This window comes from Sus scrofa, chromosome 13, assembly GCF_000003025.6.
Source record: "Sus scrofa isolate TJ Tabasco breed Duroc chromosome 13, Sscrofa11.1, whole genome shotgun sequence".
Classification (NCBI taxonomy): domain Eukaryota; kingdom Metazoa; phylum Chordata; class Mammalia; order Artiodactyla; family Suidae; genus Sus; species Sus scrofa.
In genome coordinates this window covers 41,160,731-41,176,411 of record NC_010455.5, presented here as the reverse complement: position 1 = coordinate 41,176,411, position 15,681 = coordinate 41,160,731, and the positions used below count along the sequence as shown (strand labels likewise).

At 40.5% G+C, this 15,681-nt stretch overlaps 1 long non-coding RNA gene across 2 annotated transcripts in view; it reads right to left on the bottom strand.

Moving 5' to 3' along the window:
* The window catches only part of LOC110256455, a 325,871-nt gene extending 314,086 nt beyond the window's left edge, over positions 1-11,785 (bottom strand). For both annotated transcript variants that reach the window (XR_002337965.1, XR_002337964.1), the window contains exon 1: positions 11,652-11,785. This is a non-coding gene — a long non-coding RNA (uncharacterized LOC110256455). The remainder of the gene's footprint in view (positions 1-11,651) is intronic.

The following is a 15,681-nucleotide window of genomic DNA, read 5'->3' as shown; positions in this document are numbered from 1 at the left end:
TATGCTATGAGTCAAACTGTAGGCTTAATAGAGATCTTCATACAGCCTTAATTTTATTTAAAACTTTTTGTGTGTTGGAGGCAATAATTTAAACAATTTAATATTAATATTAGAATAAACATGGTCACCACATGGAATAAAACGAAAACTTTGCATGATTTTTTAAAGCCAAATATTGACCCTTCCAAACAGATTTGCACTTGGCAGACTGCTCTGGCGACTGTCCCAGACCCTCAGCAGTAATTTTCACCCTCTTCAGCACTAGGGGACTGGAGGAGAAAATTTTAGAATCATTAAGGCAGTGATTCTGCCCAACCGTGGCTGCTGGTGTCTCACTAGTGAGCCATATGGTCTTCCAGTATAGGGTTGCTGTCAAAACGCCTGACAAATTCAGAAAACAATGCGGTTCACTACCCAGAAGGCAAACTATTTCTATTTTGGGGGCAGTAGTGAGAAATGGGTATTTTTATTTGCTTTGCTACTCTAAAATGATGACGGATTGAAAATACTAATATACTAGAGCTACCACCACCTCACTTCCTGATAGAAAACACAGATCATCTAATAGCAGATTGAGGCATCAAAATGCAAGTGCTACAGTTTCAGTCTCTGGTTAAAGAGGTCATGTGGAATCTTTGGGGCTCCTGAGGAAAATGCATTACACGGGATTAATGTATTACAAGGGATTACGCCCAGATGAAGGGACTTTGGTTTGGAACTGTAGCACGCAGTGCCTGTCTAAGCACGGAACGGGACCATACTCAATATCCTGACAGCTATTGCTATGTTCCTAACACGCGCATTCGCCCACCTTGTACCACATCCTTGATAACCTGGGCTACTGTGGCTATGTGGTAGGAGCTCATTACCTGCCAGGGGCTGTGCTAAAAGCTCTGCGTGCAGTTTCTCATGGGTCCTTCACCAAGCCTGGGAAGTTAGTGCTATTCTTTTCCCCATTTTATGATCAAAAACACTGAGCCTTAGTAATGCTATTTATTGCTGTATACACCTCCCTTTTTGCTTTCCAGAGAGAGGCATGCTTAAAAGGCATGAGAATGCAATGATCTTTCCTCTTTCTGCCTCCTAATACACAACCTTCTGAGTTTGTGTAGCATGTCCAGAAACCCCAGCGATTTTATCCACTTCAATAGGGGACCTTTCTTTCTGTATTAAATGGGCTCACACACAGAGGTTTAGAGAAGCAACCCTTTTTGTCCTCACACAAAGCAGGAGCTAAGCATCAATGCTGTGGGGAGAGTTTGGTGCTCCGCAGAGGGCTTTGGGAGTTGTTGAGTGCAGTTGGAAATATATAACATCATTTAAGCCAGGATATGGCTTGGTGACATAGCTAATTCCAACAGCAATTGCTTTGCCAGAAGAGCTTTCAATCCTGTTTCACGTCATTTCACAAACCCTTGAACTGCACAGGGTGTTTTCACACCCACAGAGGTAATAAGTGATTTTTGAGAACACTTGCAAAGTCAGTTGGCAAAAGTCAAAGAAACCCGTGGAACACAAGCTCTCCAGAGGCCCTTTTCCTGTTCCCCATTGGCTTTGAGTGGGGAGAGGCCAGCAAGTGGGGTGGCTGCAAGCTAACAGACAGACGAACTTCTCCGTTAGTGTGTGTGTTTGCCTCAATTTTATCAGGGATGAGAACAAACATCAAAATGCCTCAGGTTTCACGGCAGTGGCAAACACAAGGCTGAATTTCCTATCTACAACAGATGTGGGACCCCTGTTCTTAGATCATTCTATCATCACAATCCATGTACCAATGTCACATATGTGTTACAAGCCACCCCAGGAATCTACCTCGTGGGCATAGGACGTGTATGTACTTCAGGCCGTGGAGATTTCTGATCTCTTCGCTCCTCTGCCACCACCCATCTATTAATTCTAAATCAGTAAGCTTCCTTATACCAAGAGATGCCAATATCCCATATTGCGTGTTCTGAGACAAAGACAAACTGACATAACTATTCAGAAATTCATCATCAGCATAGCCTCAAACAAGATTTTTTCAAAGTCACGTCTTATGAACACTTGATGCTGGTGGATTCCACAGAGCACAAAGCGAGTATGTCCCATAGGAATCTATCAGTCATCTAAGCAGAACTCCATGAATACATTTTACAAATTGTGACACAGGGTGTCAGAAAGGACAGAACTCTTTGCTGAAAAATTTTGGTAAATAGAATTAAATCCTGTGTGTTACACTCTGGATGACAAATTCAGATCAAATTCATTTGTTTAACAGGTATTTGTTGCTGGGCACCAGGAATAAAGAGCTGGACATCACAGTGTCCTCCTGTCTTGTGGAGGTTATGTTCTGGAGGGAGAGGTGCTTAATAGACCAAAGGACAGACAGGGACACTAGAAGACTGCAGGGAGGAGACTCAGAGTCCCTCTTTGCAGACTTCGCTCAGCCATCTTGTCTCTCTAATGTTTAAGGTTACTCTTCAGGATACAGACAGGGGCCTGAGTCACATTAAGAACATCAGTCATTGCACAGAAGAGGCAATGGATAGAGAATTCCAGGTAATAAGCAGTCAGACACTCAGATCAGATCAACCTAACCAAGTACCATAAATGCAATGCCTTGAGAGGCAGTGTAAGACAGAAGAAAGCACAGACTTGGGCATCCAGGGCCCAGGTGCCCCATGGGAGACATGGAGGAAATGACAGAGGCTTTTGGGGAAGTTAAGACAGTATCGAGAGCCACCCAGCACTCAGAGAAGAAGCTAGAGGCCTTGGTGGGGAGGGCGGCATTGGAACCAGGACCAGACTCACTGTGCAAATGGAGAAGGTGTTCTTCAGGCAGATGAAACAGTCAAAATTTAGACCCAAGGTAAGCAATCATTGGCGAGAACAAGGAGCTGCATCAAGTTCATTTTTCTGTAACAAGGGATGTGGGAAGAATGAGCGGCACTCCAGTGCAGCTTGAATCCTGCACAAAGAATGTGGTGGTGTGTTTCACAGAATGGTATGCCCAGAGCAAGAATGCATGTGTCACTGGTGCACACACAGTGCCATGTAGGCAGTACATCCCTTAGCTCCCTCCAATCTTTGATGAAGCCAAGGACAAAGTCTCCATCGATGCACATCTTGAACATCCAATCCATGACAAGTGTATTAGTCAAGGTCTCAGGAGAGATATGAGCCTGTCAAAAGTAGGAGAATCCAGGAGGGGGGTAACAAAAGGACTACTGACCACATATGGAGATAGAGGATCACATGCTAACAACCCAGACTTGGTACTAGCTGTCCCCATCTCTAGGTATCAAGGGACAAGAGCATAGAGAGTTCACAGTAACTCAGGAGGGGAGAGCCATGGAGAAAAGCCACCTTAAAAGAAGCAGTAACCTTTGATCAGGGTACCACCAGGCAGGTGGTCAGGAGCCCTGCAAGAGGGGGCAGAGTCAGGGCAGGGAACAGAGCCCTAGATCCACCAATTTCCTCCCTCTGAGACCCTGCTGGGATCCCACAGGCTGAGCCCAAGAGGAAGAAAATGACTAAGCTCCCAGATTAGTTCCAAGGGCTCAGCCACCCGGAGCAGAGAGCTAGGAGGAGGGAAGAAAATGTATCTGGAGAGACAAGTGAAAGGTAGCTGCACTCATCCACTTTTGTAAACACAGAGAGAGAGCAGACCTCAGGCTTACAGCCTCAGGCAGTACTACCTAAACTAGGAGGTTCTACCTTTGCGTTGTTTTGCTTTCCTTGTATTTACTGTTAGCTTCTATTTATGATAGGTGATCCTGGTTTCCCATTTACTTAGAGATAAAGTTTCCTTTCAGGATACATTTAAATTTTTTTGAAGTCCATTTAAAGATAAATATGAAGTAAACAACAACACAGATGGAAGGGAAAATAGCAAAAATAATGGAGATGGTACAGGAATGACTGGTTGGAAAACACTGGGAGTTACTGACAGGTTTTGAGCAGTAGAGAGATAGGATCAAGGCTGTGCTTTGGGAAGCTTAATGTAGCTGCAGCTGTAGAGTAGACAGCAGAGCAGCTCGGAGGCCTATAGGGTGTGATGGGGGGCTGTAGAGGAAGAGTTGGAAGAGAAAGAGTGGAATCAGTAATTCATTTCATAGAGGGAAGCAAGATACGAAGCAAGAGACAAAATGCTCCTACCAAAACTGCCTTTAAAAACATCTATTACCAGGAATATTAGAACTGGTGTAGGAAAATAACATGACAGTAATCAAGGCTTGCTACCAGGTAGAATTTATAGGTAATTCATCTCCTGTGAGGCTGTCTGTGATGAAAGGAAAACAGGAACATTTATCTAATGAGTGTCTACTCCCGATGTTTCCTTAGAACAGCTTGGTTTGCTTTTCAGATTTGCAACAGACAAATTGGAAAGGTCAACCAGGCTTGGCATCTAGCATCAGGAGGGCAATTTTCATGCCTTGAATCAGAATCATGGAGGTGATTTTATAGCACACAGATACTCTGGATGTTTATGTAGAGCTTGGAAGTAACCTGCGAGATGTTTCCTTAAAAGACTATTTAGCTAGAGAAATGAAGTCAAATAGACATAGTCATCCAAGTGTCACATAAAAGTAATTTTGAAACTATAAGTTAGGAATAGTAACAGCCCATCAAGTTTGGGGGAAAAAAAAAAAAGTGTTGGCCTAGTAAGGATTTTGTGAGTAGTTTCTCACCTCATCCTGAAATTAAAAATAAAAAAATGTTATACATGCACACACCCAGTTTCTAGACCATGCTTCACTTGTATGAAAATTAATTTCAATTAAATTCTAAGTTTCTGGTTCCCTGAGAGTTTTGACCATTGTGTTTCCAAATGAACCACTGATTCACAGGAATTGAGAGAAGAAAGAGATCCAGCAGATTATCGAGTCCATCCCAAAAGATATCCTGTGAGAGTTTTCTTGCAGTTCACTTTTCCTTGCCTTGCTCAGTTCCAGTTTTAAATGACTCTAGCAATGGGACTCTTCATCAATCAAAGGAGCCCATGGGAACCCTTTCTCAGTCTAAGAGTTTTCATTTTAAAAAAGAATATTCTGATATTAAGTCTTGTGGTACCACTTGCCTCTCTCAATGGAGCCCCCTTCTTCTCTGCCATTATGTCCTTCATCCCCTCCAGATGCTAGGAAGAGGAAGTATCTTTCCTCACCAGTTACTCTGTCCTTCCCTTCATCATTTCTCTTTTAATATCTTAAGATTTCTATGCTTTTATCTGCATCTCTGATCCCTATCACCATAGTAACTGAAGTCTTTTGACAAGGCTGTCATTTCAAAGGCCAACCACTTATCCTTAAGGCCTTCAGCTTCATCCAGATTGATACTGTTTAGAATCCTGAGCATTTCAGACCTGGCATAATATCCTGGGTGACCTGAGTCTGGCCTGGGGACTAGGATCTGCTACAGAACCTGCACATGACCAAAGGTTTGTGGTCAATGTGGTTCAAGTCCCTACCTTTCTATCAAGTCCCTAGGATTTGAAGGATAATGGAGATCTGGCTGTGTAGTTTTGCACATTTAGAAGCATTGGAAAGAGTACAGAGTTAGGACGCATCTCATTTTTACAATTAACCAACTCTGAGCCTCTGGATCTCAATTCCCACATTTGCCAAAAGGAAGGGTTAGACCGCATGCTCTCTAGGGCAACTGATGCATTCCATCACCACCAGAGCAAATTCCAATTTGAAGTAGTAACAACAACATCCCTCACTTAGGATTGCCAGATTTAGCAAATAGAAACATAGGATACCCAGTTAAATTTGAATTTCAGATGAGTTGATATTTTACTATAAGTATGTCTTGTGCATTATTTGGGACATACCTCTACTAAAAAAAGCATTCATTATTTATTTGAAATTCAAATTTAGCTGGATGGTCTATAGTTTCTCTGGAAATCCTACTGTCACTTCCAGCTCCATGTATTATCATCTTGGTTGATAGCTGGCATGCAAGTGGCTAAGGAGAAGATTCTAATCCTCTTTATCTCTCACTGCAATGCCTTTATAGAACCCCTAAAACTCAGCTGAAGCTCTAAGCTCAAGTATTCCAAATATGGCCATGCTTACTGGCTTCTTGGCCTTCCTGAGCAATCCAAAGGTGACAGAACAAGGTAAAATACTCTAAGAAGTGTAAAGGACAGTAAATGTGCATTATTAACATTAAGCATGAAAGCCTCATCAAAATGTGCTAAGAAGGTGGCATGAAGTCTGAAATTCCTGAAATACAATCCTGTTCAATTAAAAGCCAGCCTTCCTCCCAGGCTTCTCAAGAATCAGGTGGCCATGTCTCAGCTCTAACAATAATAATACTGCTTATTCACTTATTAGAAATTCCCCATGTGCTGGGCACTGTGTTATGGACTAAATGGGCATTATTTTAATCTTCACTCCAACTCTGTAAAAAATGGAATCACATTGCTTCCATTTTACAGATGAAAAAACAGGCCAGGTATGTTGTGACTCATCCAAGTTCACACATCTTGTCCATAAAATCGGAGGGCCACCAAAGGATTATTTTCACAGATCATGACAGTGATTTTAAATTTTACACTTGAAAGCAAAGGGCCAAATTTACCATGAAAACTTAAAAAAAAAAAAAAAAAAAAAAAAAAACAGGCAAAGGGACTTGTCCCATCAGATAATAAGGCTTCTTTTAAAACTATTGTAATTAAGACAGTGTGGTATTTGAAAAGAGGAAGACAAACAGACAAATGGAAGAGAAGAGAGAAGATGGAAACATCCCCAGGCCTGATGGAAACCTGAGAATTCCCTGACAGGAACCCAACAGGGCTGACATGCAGTGCAATGGGACAAAGGGGACTAATGAAATAAAGAGTTGATTGCATGGAGAAATGAAACAGAATTTCTATCTCCAAAAACAAACGAGTCCATATGCATCAAGACCTTAGATATGAAGGATACAACTTAAAAACTTTTAGACCAAACAAAAGAGTAAATAAATAAAGAACCATTTATCACTTCACCGCAGAGAAGGATTTCTTTAACAAGATGCAAAATAACACTAAAAAATAGATTGATCAGGAGTTTTTACTGAGGAGCAGTGGGTTAAGAATCTGCCTGCAGTGGCTCAGATCCTTATGAAGGTGCGAGTTCAGTGGGTTAAAGAATCCAGCATTGCCGAAGGTGTGGCTTGGATTCAGTTCCTGGACAGGGAACTTCCATATGCTGTGGGTGCAGCCATAAAATTTTTTAAAAAGTTAAAGACAAGGTTAAAAGATTTATAGTTTGGAAAGCAAATCTGATTGATGAGGGATCAACCTCCAGACATGCATTGTTCTACATTAGCTATGACACACATGTGGCTTTTGAGGAATAGAAGTGTGACAAATGAATTGAGATTTGCCCCAAGGATAAAACACACACCCCAAATTAACACAACATTGTAAATTAACTATACTTCAATAAAAAATACATAAATTGGGAGTTCCCATCGTGGCTCAGCGGTTAACAAATCTGACATAGGAAACATGAGGTCGCAGGTCCGATTCCCGGCCTTGCTCAGTGGGTTAAGGATCCAGTGCTGCCAAGAGCTTTGGTGTAGGTCGAAGATGCAGCTTGGATTCCACGTGGCTGTGGCTCTGGCATAGGCCGGCAGCTACAGCTCTGATTAGACCCCTAGCCTGGGAACCTCCATATACCGAGGGAGCAGCCCTAGAAAAGGCAAAAAGACAAAAAAAAAAAAAAACACAAATTTCAGTCTTCATTAATATTTTGTCTTCTAATAATTTAGATATACTTGGATAATATAACCTAAGTTAAATGAAGCAACAAATTATTAAAACCAATTTTATCAGTTTTTACTTTTTTAATGACTGCTATAAAATATTAAATTATGTGGCTTGCATTATATTTCTATTGGGCAGCACTGAGCTAGAATATATAAAAAGTTCCTGTGAGTTAATAACAAAGAACAAAACTTTAAAACAAAAATGAAAAAGGTCATGAAGAGATTTTTCACAGAAGTAAAGAGCCAACATAAGATGTTCAACCTTATGAATAATTCAAATTAATTACAAACTAAAACTGCAATGAAATACATTTTATGCCATCAGAATAGCAAAACATAAGAACTCTAACAATATCTAATAATGGAAAAAGTCTGCAACAATGGAAAGTCTCATTCACTGCTGGTGGGAGTAAAAGTCAGTACCACCACTATAGAAAACAATTTGGCATTAGGCAGTACACCTCAACCCACACATACCTAGGAGTCAGTTTGCCAGTTGACAAGGTATCTGCCTAAGAAAAGTCTACCATGTGTGTGACAAGAGACATGCATAGTAATGCTTTTAACACCCTCATCTGTAATAACAAAAAACCAGAAATGGCCGAAGTCTCCATCTACTCCAGAGTGGTTAAATCAGTTGTAAAAAGCTATATAGAAAGTTTAAAAACAAGGAACTGAAGCTACATACAGCGAAACAGTATCACTGATACGGAGGGGTAAGTATCTCTTAAAAAGGAATCATTACACACAATTCAGAGGGCACCCTCTCTCTGAGGGAGGGAGGTGGCACAGCTGGGGAGGGAATCTCAGGCAAAAGACATCAGTAGGGGTTCTATTGCTTGACCTGTGTGGTCCACAGATGCTTACTTTCCTTTAACTTAAATTGTAAATATGCATCGGATAGCCTGATTTTAAAGTATGAGATTTCATGACTTGAGGAATCTCTCAAAAGGAAAAGAAAAAGTATTGAGCATATGCATGACATTGCATTGATCTAGAAGCACTGCCTCTCATTTGCTTTTTAATAAGGACATCTCTCAAGCAGGACCATGCTCTCTTGGTCTTTTCTCTACAACTTGGTTCCTCTTTCTTATATCCTGCCCTATATAATCTCTAGATTGCATATTACATATATGATATAAATAACAACCTTGGAAAAAAACAATATATTAAGGATTGTTGTTCTTGTGTTTAAAGAACCCCCCATGGGGGGTGTGGCATTGAGGAGCCCAGCCCCTTTCTTCTCACAAGCTCTCCACACCCTCAGTCCAATCATGCTTTGATTTACACATCTGAGTTTTTCCCACAGCTAATGGCAAGGTAATTGGCTGCACTCTTGAAACAGAACTCCTGGTCTCTTGTGAATATTCTTGGCGCTGTTTAAAAGTAAAAAAGAGCAGACTTATTGAGGTGTGTTTAGAGTGGCCAGGTTTCCCAGATGATTCTACATCTTTCAACCCACAGTAGGGCAAGGGTGTCAAAAAAGCAGCTATAGTCAATGAAAATGGGACGTCAAAGTTCCCACTGTGGCTCAGCGGAAACGAATCTGACTGGAATCCATGAGGGTGCAGGTTCGATTCCTTGTCTCGCTCAGAAGGTTAAGGATCTAGTGTTGCCACGAGCTCTGGTGACACCTGCAGATGTGGCTTGGATCCCACATTGCTGTGGCTGTGGTGTAGGGCAGTGGCTACAACTCTGATTTGACCCCTAGCTTAGGAATCTCCATATGCCATGGGTGTGGCCCTAGAATGACAAAAGAAAAAGAAAAAAAAAAAAAAAAGGAAATACGACGTCTATCCTGGTCCTAAAACAAAGATTTTTTTTTTTTTTTAAGAGGTCAAACCACCCTAGCAGGTATTTTCCCTGTTTCATTTTTCCCTTTCCTTTAGAAATGCCAAATTGAATCCCCAGTGAAACACCTAGAGTATCAGGTACAGCTCATTTTCCTTAAATTAAAATAAAAACAAATTTGCATTAGTTGTATATGTGTGTGCATTTTAATTCTGCTACCTGAAGTTCTCAGGCGCCATCATAACCTTGGAAACAAGGTTGCACCTACTTGCAACTGAGGCCTTTCCCAAGCACAAGTCCTCTTAGCAGGAGGGGTTTATGGGGCCTGCTAATCTCATCGATCCTCAGCAGACTACTCCTGCATGGTTTTCATGACCCGGATATACTGTCTACTCTAGATGAGCCCCAAGTCAGGGTTTTAAAAACGTGACCAATCAATGCACAAACCTGGTCATGCGGAATCAATGTACAAACTGCTATTCTCACTGTGAAGCAGAACAATTACTAAAATCTATTTGCCAGTAAATGTGCCTTGTCTCGTAAATCATTGGGTCATTAACCTTAACAATGGCAGTGCGCTGTCTCTGTCTCTATCCAATTCAATTAAAGTACAGACCAAGGTAATACTTACGAATACGTTTCAGGCAGAGGAATATAGTATTATATTATTATATCCTCATAAATTAAACAACACATGTATTTTCCTTCTTGCAAAAAGAACACTGCATGATAAACACAGTGTAGAGAAGAAACAAAGGCAATAATTTAAGACTGGAAGCGGTAAAGAGGAATCCCAGGCACAAAGCAAGTCACCTGGCCGCCCTCCCTCTGGCACTGCTGCAGAATTTCCGGGCTGTGGGACTGATGAACAGAGGATGCACCCAGACTCTTTTGTTTTATATTGTGAGATAGAAATTCCTAGATTATACCAAAGAGCTAAGAGTTCACTACCTGTTCCTAGTCTGGCACGATTATAGCTGAAATTTTTGATGCTAAAAACTAGAAGAAAGCTCTGAATCCCAACACCGATTCCCCATGATCTGGGAAAGATCCTTCTTTTCCTTAAACATTCTAAGGGGAAGTCAAGGAAAGCTTCCCTCACAGTGTTCTCTCAGTTTTCTTCCTATTTCCCCCTTTCAGGAATTAGATAGGGATTACATTGGAAAGCATTTTAACAGGAAACACATCTCTACAGCAGAAACTGACAACACTGTAAATCAACTATACTAAAAAAAAATAGGGTATCTTAGGAGTATCTGTCATGAGATTAGATAATAGATATGTATATTCAGATTCTTCACAAGTGACTTGAAATTAGGCGTCTCTTCCATTTTCTTTCTCCTCCAACCTAAACCACTTTCTACCAACAGTCAGCACAACTTAGTTCTACTTTCTCTTGCTGAACTAACAAATTGCCACAAATTTAGTGGCTAAAACAATCCAAATTGATTATTTTAAAGTTCTGTGGGTCAGAAGTGAAATGTGAGCTAAGGCAAAATCAAGGTGTGGGCAGGGCTGTCCGTACCACTTTCTGGAGGCTCTAGGGTTTAGCCTGTTTCCTTGTTTCTTGAGGTAGTTGGAGAATTTGGTCCCTTGCAATCTAAGAACTGAGGCTGGAGTTTCCCTCTGCCTGGGGGCTGAGGGCTGTTCCTGGTGCTGGAGGCCACCTACATTTTTTAACTCATGTCCCTTTCTACTTCCTAAAGCCAGCAACAGAGGGCCAAGGTTCTTTCATGCTTCAAATCTCTCCTGCCTCTTCTGGTGTTCCTTCCTTTGGGGCACCTCTTCAAATTTACCTAGGAAACGTTTTATGCTTTTAAGGGTTTATCTGAGTACTTTGGGTGCACCCAGCTAATCCAGGGTAATATCACCATCTCAAGATTCCTCACCTTAATCACATCTACAAAATCTCTATTCCCATGTAAGGTAACATACTATTACATCTTTTGGGGGTGTGTGGTGAACATTATTGAGCTATGATGTAAGAACGGTGCTGCTCCTGGATGGGCCAATGCTAAAAGGGGAAGAAGAGATAAAACCTGACTGTGTCCTTCCTCGCTTTCCTTACCCACCTCCTTCCTGACACTTCCCTCTCTACTCTGAAACAAAACGTGGCTACTCACCACATTCCCACTCTTCAAAGGATGGTGAGATTTCAGGGCTCCCACTGGAGATGGCCAGGAAGATGGTTCTGTGGCTACGAAGCTTTCTCCTGGAGACGTGTTCTTCCCAACATTCACCCAGCAGCTCACAAACGAAGAATGTGTGAGTGGTTCACAAGAACGTGTTGGGGCACGTTCCAATTGGGAATCTGATTCTGATGTGCTGCTGTTGGAAAGTGACTTCACCTGGGTTCAGTGAACTGTGAGCAGATGGTTTGAGAAACTCTACTGGCCCAAGTGGGCTGGGAGCAATGGGGATACGAATGGTTTTGGAGAGACCCTTGCCCTGGCAGATCATCCTATATCCAGGGGCTCTGTAGTCCCCCTGCTTTTGCTTCTTTGGTGGCTACAAAAGATTGATTTCCTCACAACAGACAGGAAGAAGCTTGGCATCTCTGACTCCATACTGTATCCTTCTCTCCTGCTGCTTTAGCCTGAGTCATACGCCTCTGCTTACCCCTGCATGTAGGCATGTTAATCACTGAAGGAATTCTTCTCATGGTTTAAGAATTATGCAAACAGCCCCTTACCTGAACTTGCCTCCCCTAGGAAGGAAGTATGTAAAATGACGATTGTCTTGTCAAGATTTATAGGAACTTAATGACCAGATCCACATCAACTAGAGTCAACTGACCAAAAATAGAGCATTTTCACAACCTTCCTCCAACTCTTGCTGGTGCCGAGATGTCTGCTGTGGTATGTCACTTCCTGACCTTAACCTCATCCCTGGCATTAAAAGAAGCTTGAATCCTACCCCAAATTAAGATGGTTCTTAAGACCTTAGCCTGCCATCTTCTTGGTTTGCTGGCTTTCCAAATAAAGTCGCTTTTCCTTGCCCCAATATTGTTTCTCAACTTACCAGCTGATCCAGTGGCAAGTGAGAAGCTTGGATACAGTAACAATGGCAGCCACACCTGTTGTTTCTGGCACCACCCAGTCCCTGAGGAGGGCCTTCTGGCAGAGTACTCACTCAATACACTTTGATAGTATATCGTCATCAAAGCACTCCCTTTGAAGCCAGCAGGAAGTTGCATGATCTTGGGCAATTTCCTAGTCAAGGCCCCCTTTGCTTATCTGTCAGATGGAGGTAATAATAGTAATTACCCCAGCAGGTCTTTACACAGGTTCAGAGAGATGCTGCCCGCAACGCACAGGGCACAGTGCTCAAGCACTAGATAAAGATGGGCAGGCTTGTTATCACTGATACCATTGTTATTCAGGCTGTCCCCCACCTACTCTGGGACCTGGGCAAGGTTGTTCTAGGTTGACCTAATGCTTGTTCATTCTTCCCAAAAGAAGAGAGAAAGGACTCTACTCATTTCAGGAGGTGAGTTTGGAATTTCATCAAGGCATTTACTTCCCCAGGTAATTTGCTTCATTGCCAAAACCTAGAGCAACCCAGCAGAAGAGATTATAGAATTTGTGAGAATGACATGTTTTTTCTGTTAGGGTTTTCTTTAGACAAAAGGTCTACAAACTTTTTCTATGAAGGGCCAGATAGTAAATTTTTTTTTTTATTTTTTAGAACATACAATCTTTGTCACAACTTCTCAGCTCTGTGGTTGTAGGCAGAAGCAGCCATAGACAACACATAATGAGAAAACGTTCCCATAAAACTTCATCTATTTATGAAAACAGGTAGCAGACAGAATTTGACCCATGCTGCAGTTTGATAATACCTGGTTTAGACAAATATCTGGAAAGTCAGGTTTAGTTCTAGTGAGATCTCTATCCTGCCCTATATCTTATTGTCTTTTATAGATATTTATGAATTTACTGTCCTGACAAGCCTATTTTCAGTAAGTATTTCTATAAATGGGCATACCTGAAAAATTGAATTAAAATTCATGTAAATGCTTGGAACATATTCTGAAACCCACAAAATAAGTTAACACTAAAGGACCAGGTGTTGTGATACATAATGAATTTCTTATATGTTGATGGATTCTGTTGGCTAAAATTTTGTTGAGAATTTTTGTGTCTATATTTATCAAAGATATTGACCTGTGATTTTCTTTTTTGGTAGTATCTTTGTCTGGTTTTAGTATTAGGGTGATGGTAGCTTCATAGAATGTTTTTGAGAGTGTTTCTTCTTCAACCTTTTTGGAAAAGTTTAAGAAGGGTGGGTATAAGTTCTTATTTGTATGTATGGTAGAATTCACCTGTGAAGCCATCTGTCCTAGACTTTTGTTTGTAGGGAGTGTTTTTATTACATATTCAATTTAATTTCTAGTGATAGGTCTATTCAGTTGATATATTTCTTCTTGATTCAGTTTTGGTGGGCTGTCTCTAGAAAGTTGTCCATTTCTTCTATGTTGTCAAATTTGTTGGCATATAATTGTTCATTTTTTTCTCTTATGTTTCTTTTTGTATTTCTGCAGTATCTGCTGAGATTTCTCCTTGTTCATTTCTTATTTTGATGATTTGAGTTCTTTCTCTCTTCTTCTTGGTGAGTCTGGCCAGAGGTTTGTAAATTTTGTTTACCCTTTCAAAGACAGCTCTCGGTTTTATTGATTTTTTCTATTGTTTTTTGAATCTCTATTTTATTGATTTCCTCTCTGATCTTTATGATTTCCTTGAATCCAACAGCTATAAAAAAGATCATACACCATGACCAAGTGGGATTCATCCCAGGTTCACAAGGATAGTTCAACATACACAAATCAATCAACATCATACACCACATAATAAAAGAAAACTAAAAAACCACATGATCATCTCAATAGATGGAGAAAAAGTGTTTGACAAAGTCCAACATCCATTCCTGATTAAAAAAAAAAAAAAAACTCTTACCAAAGTGGGTATAGAGGGAACATAACATAATAAAAGCCACTTATGACAAACCCACAACAAACACAACAAATATAATACTCAATGGAGAAAAGCTGAATGGAGAAAAGCTGAAAACCTGGAATAAGACAAGGATGTCAACTCTCACCACTTTTATTAAACATAGCATTGGAAGTCCTAGCCACAGCAATAAGACAAACAAAATAAATAAAAAGTATCAAAATTGGAAGAGAAGAGGTAAAACTGTCACTCTATGCAGATGACTTGATACTATATATAGAAAACCCTAAGGACTCAACTCAAAAACTACTTGAATGGATCAACAATTTCAGCAATGTAGCAGGATATAAGATTAACATGCATAAATTGGTCACATTTCTGTATACTAACAATGGAATATTGGAAAATAATTATGAAAATACAATACCTTTTAAAATTGCAGCCCCCAAAATTAAACAACTTGGAATAAGCCTGACCAAGGAGGTGAAAGAGTTATATGATGAAAACTATAAAACATTAATCAAGAAAATTAAAGAGGATTCAAAGAAATAGAAAGATAAAACATGCTTCTGGCTTGGAAAAATTAATATTGTTAAAATGGCCATACTTCCCAAAGCAATCTACAGATTCAATTCAACCCCTATCAAATTACCCATGATACATTTCAGGGAACTAGTACAAACAATCCAAAAATTCATATGGAACCACAAAAGACCCAGAAATGCCAAAGTAATCCTGAAGAACAAAAACCAAGCAGGAGGCAAAACTCTCCCAGACTTCAGGCAATATTACAAAGCCACAGTCATCAAGACAGTGTGGTACTGATACAAAAACAGATATACAGACCAATGGAACAGAATAGAGAACCCAGAAATAAATCCTGACACCTATGGTCAATTAATCTTTGACAAAGGAGGCAAGAACATAAAATAGGAAAAAGATAGTCTTTTCAGTAAGAATTGCTGGGAAACCTGGACAGCTGCATGAAAATCAATGAAACTAGAACACACTCACACCATGCACAGAAATAAACTCAAAATGGCTTAAAGACTTAAATGTCTTAAAGACAAGACACCATAAAACTCCTACAAGAGAACACAGGCAAAATATTCTCTGCCATCAACTATACAAATGTTTTCTTAGGTAAGTCGCCCAATGTAACAGAAATAAAAGCAATGGGACCTAATCAAACTGACAAGAT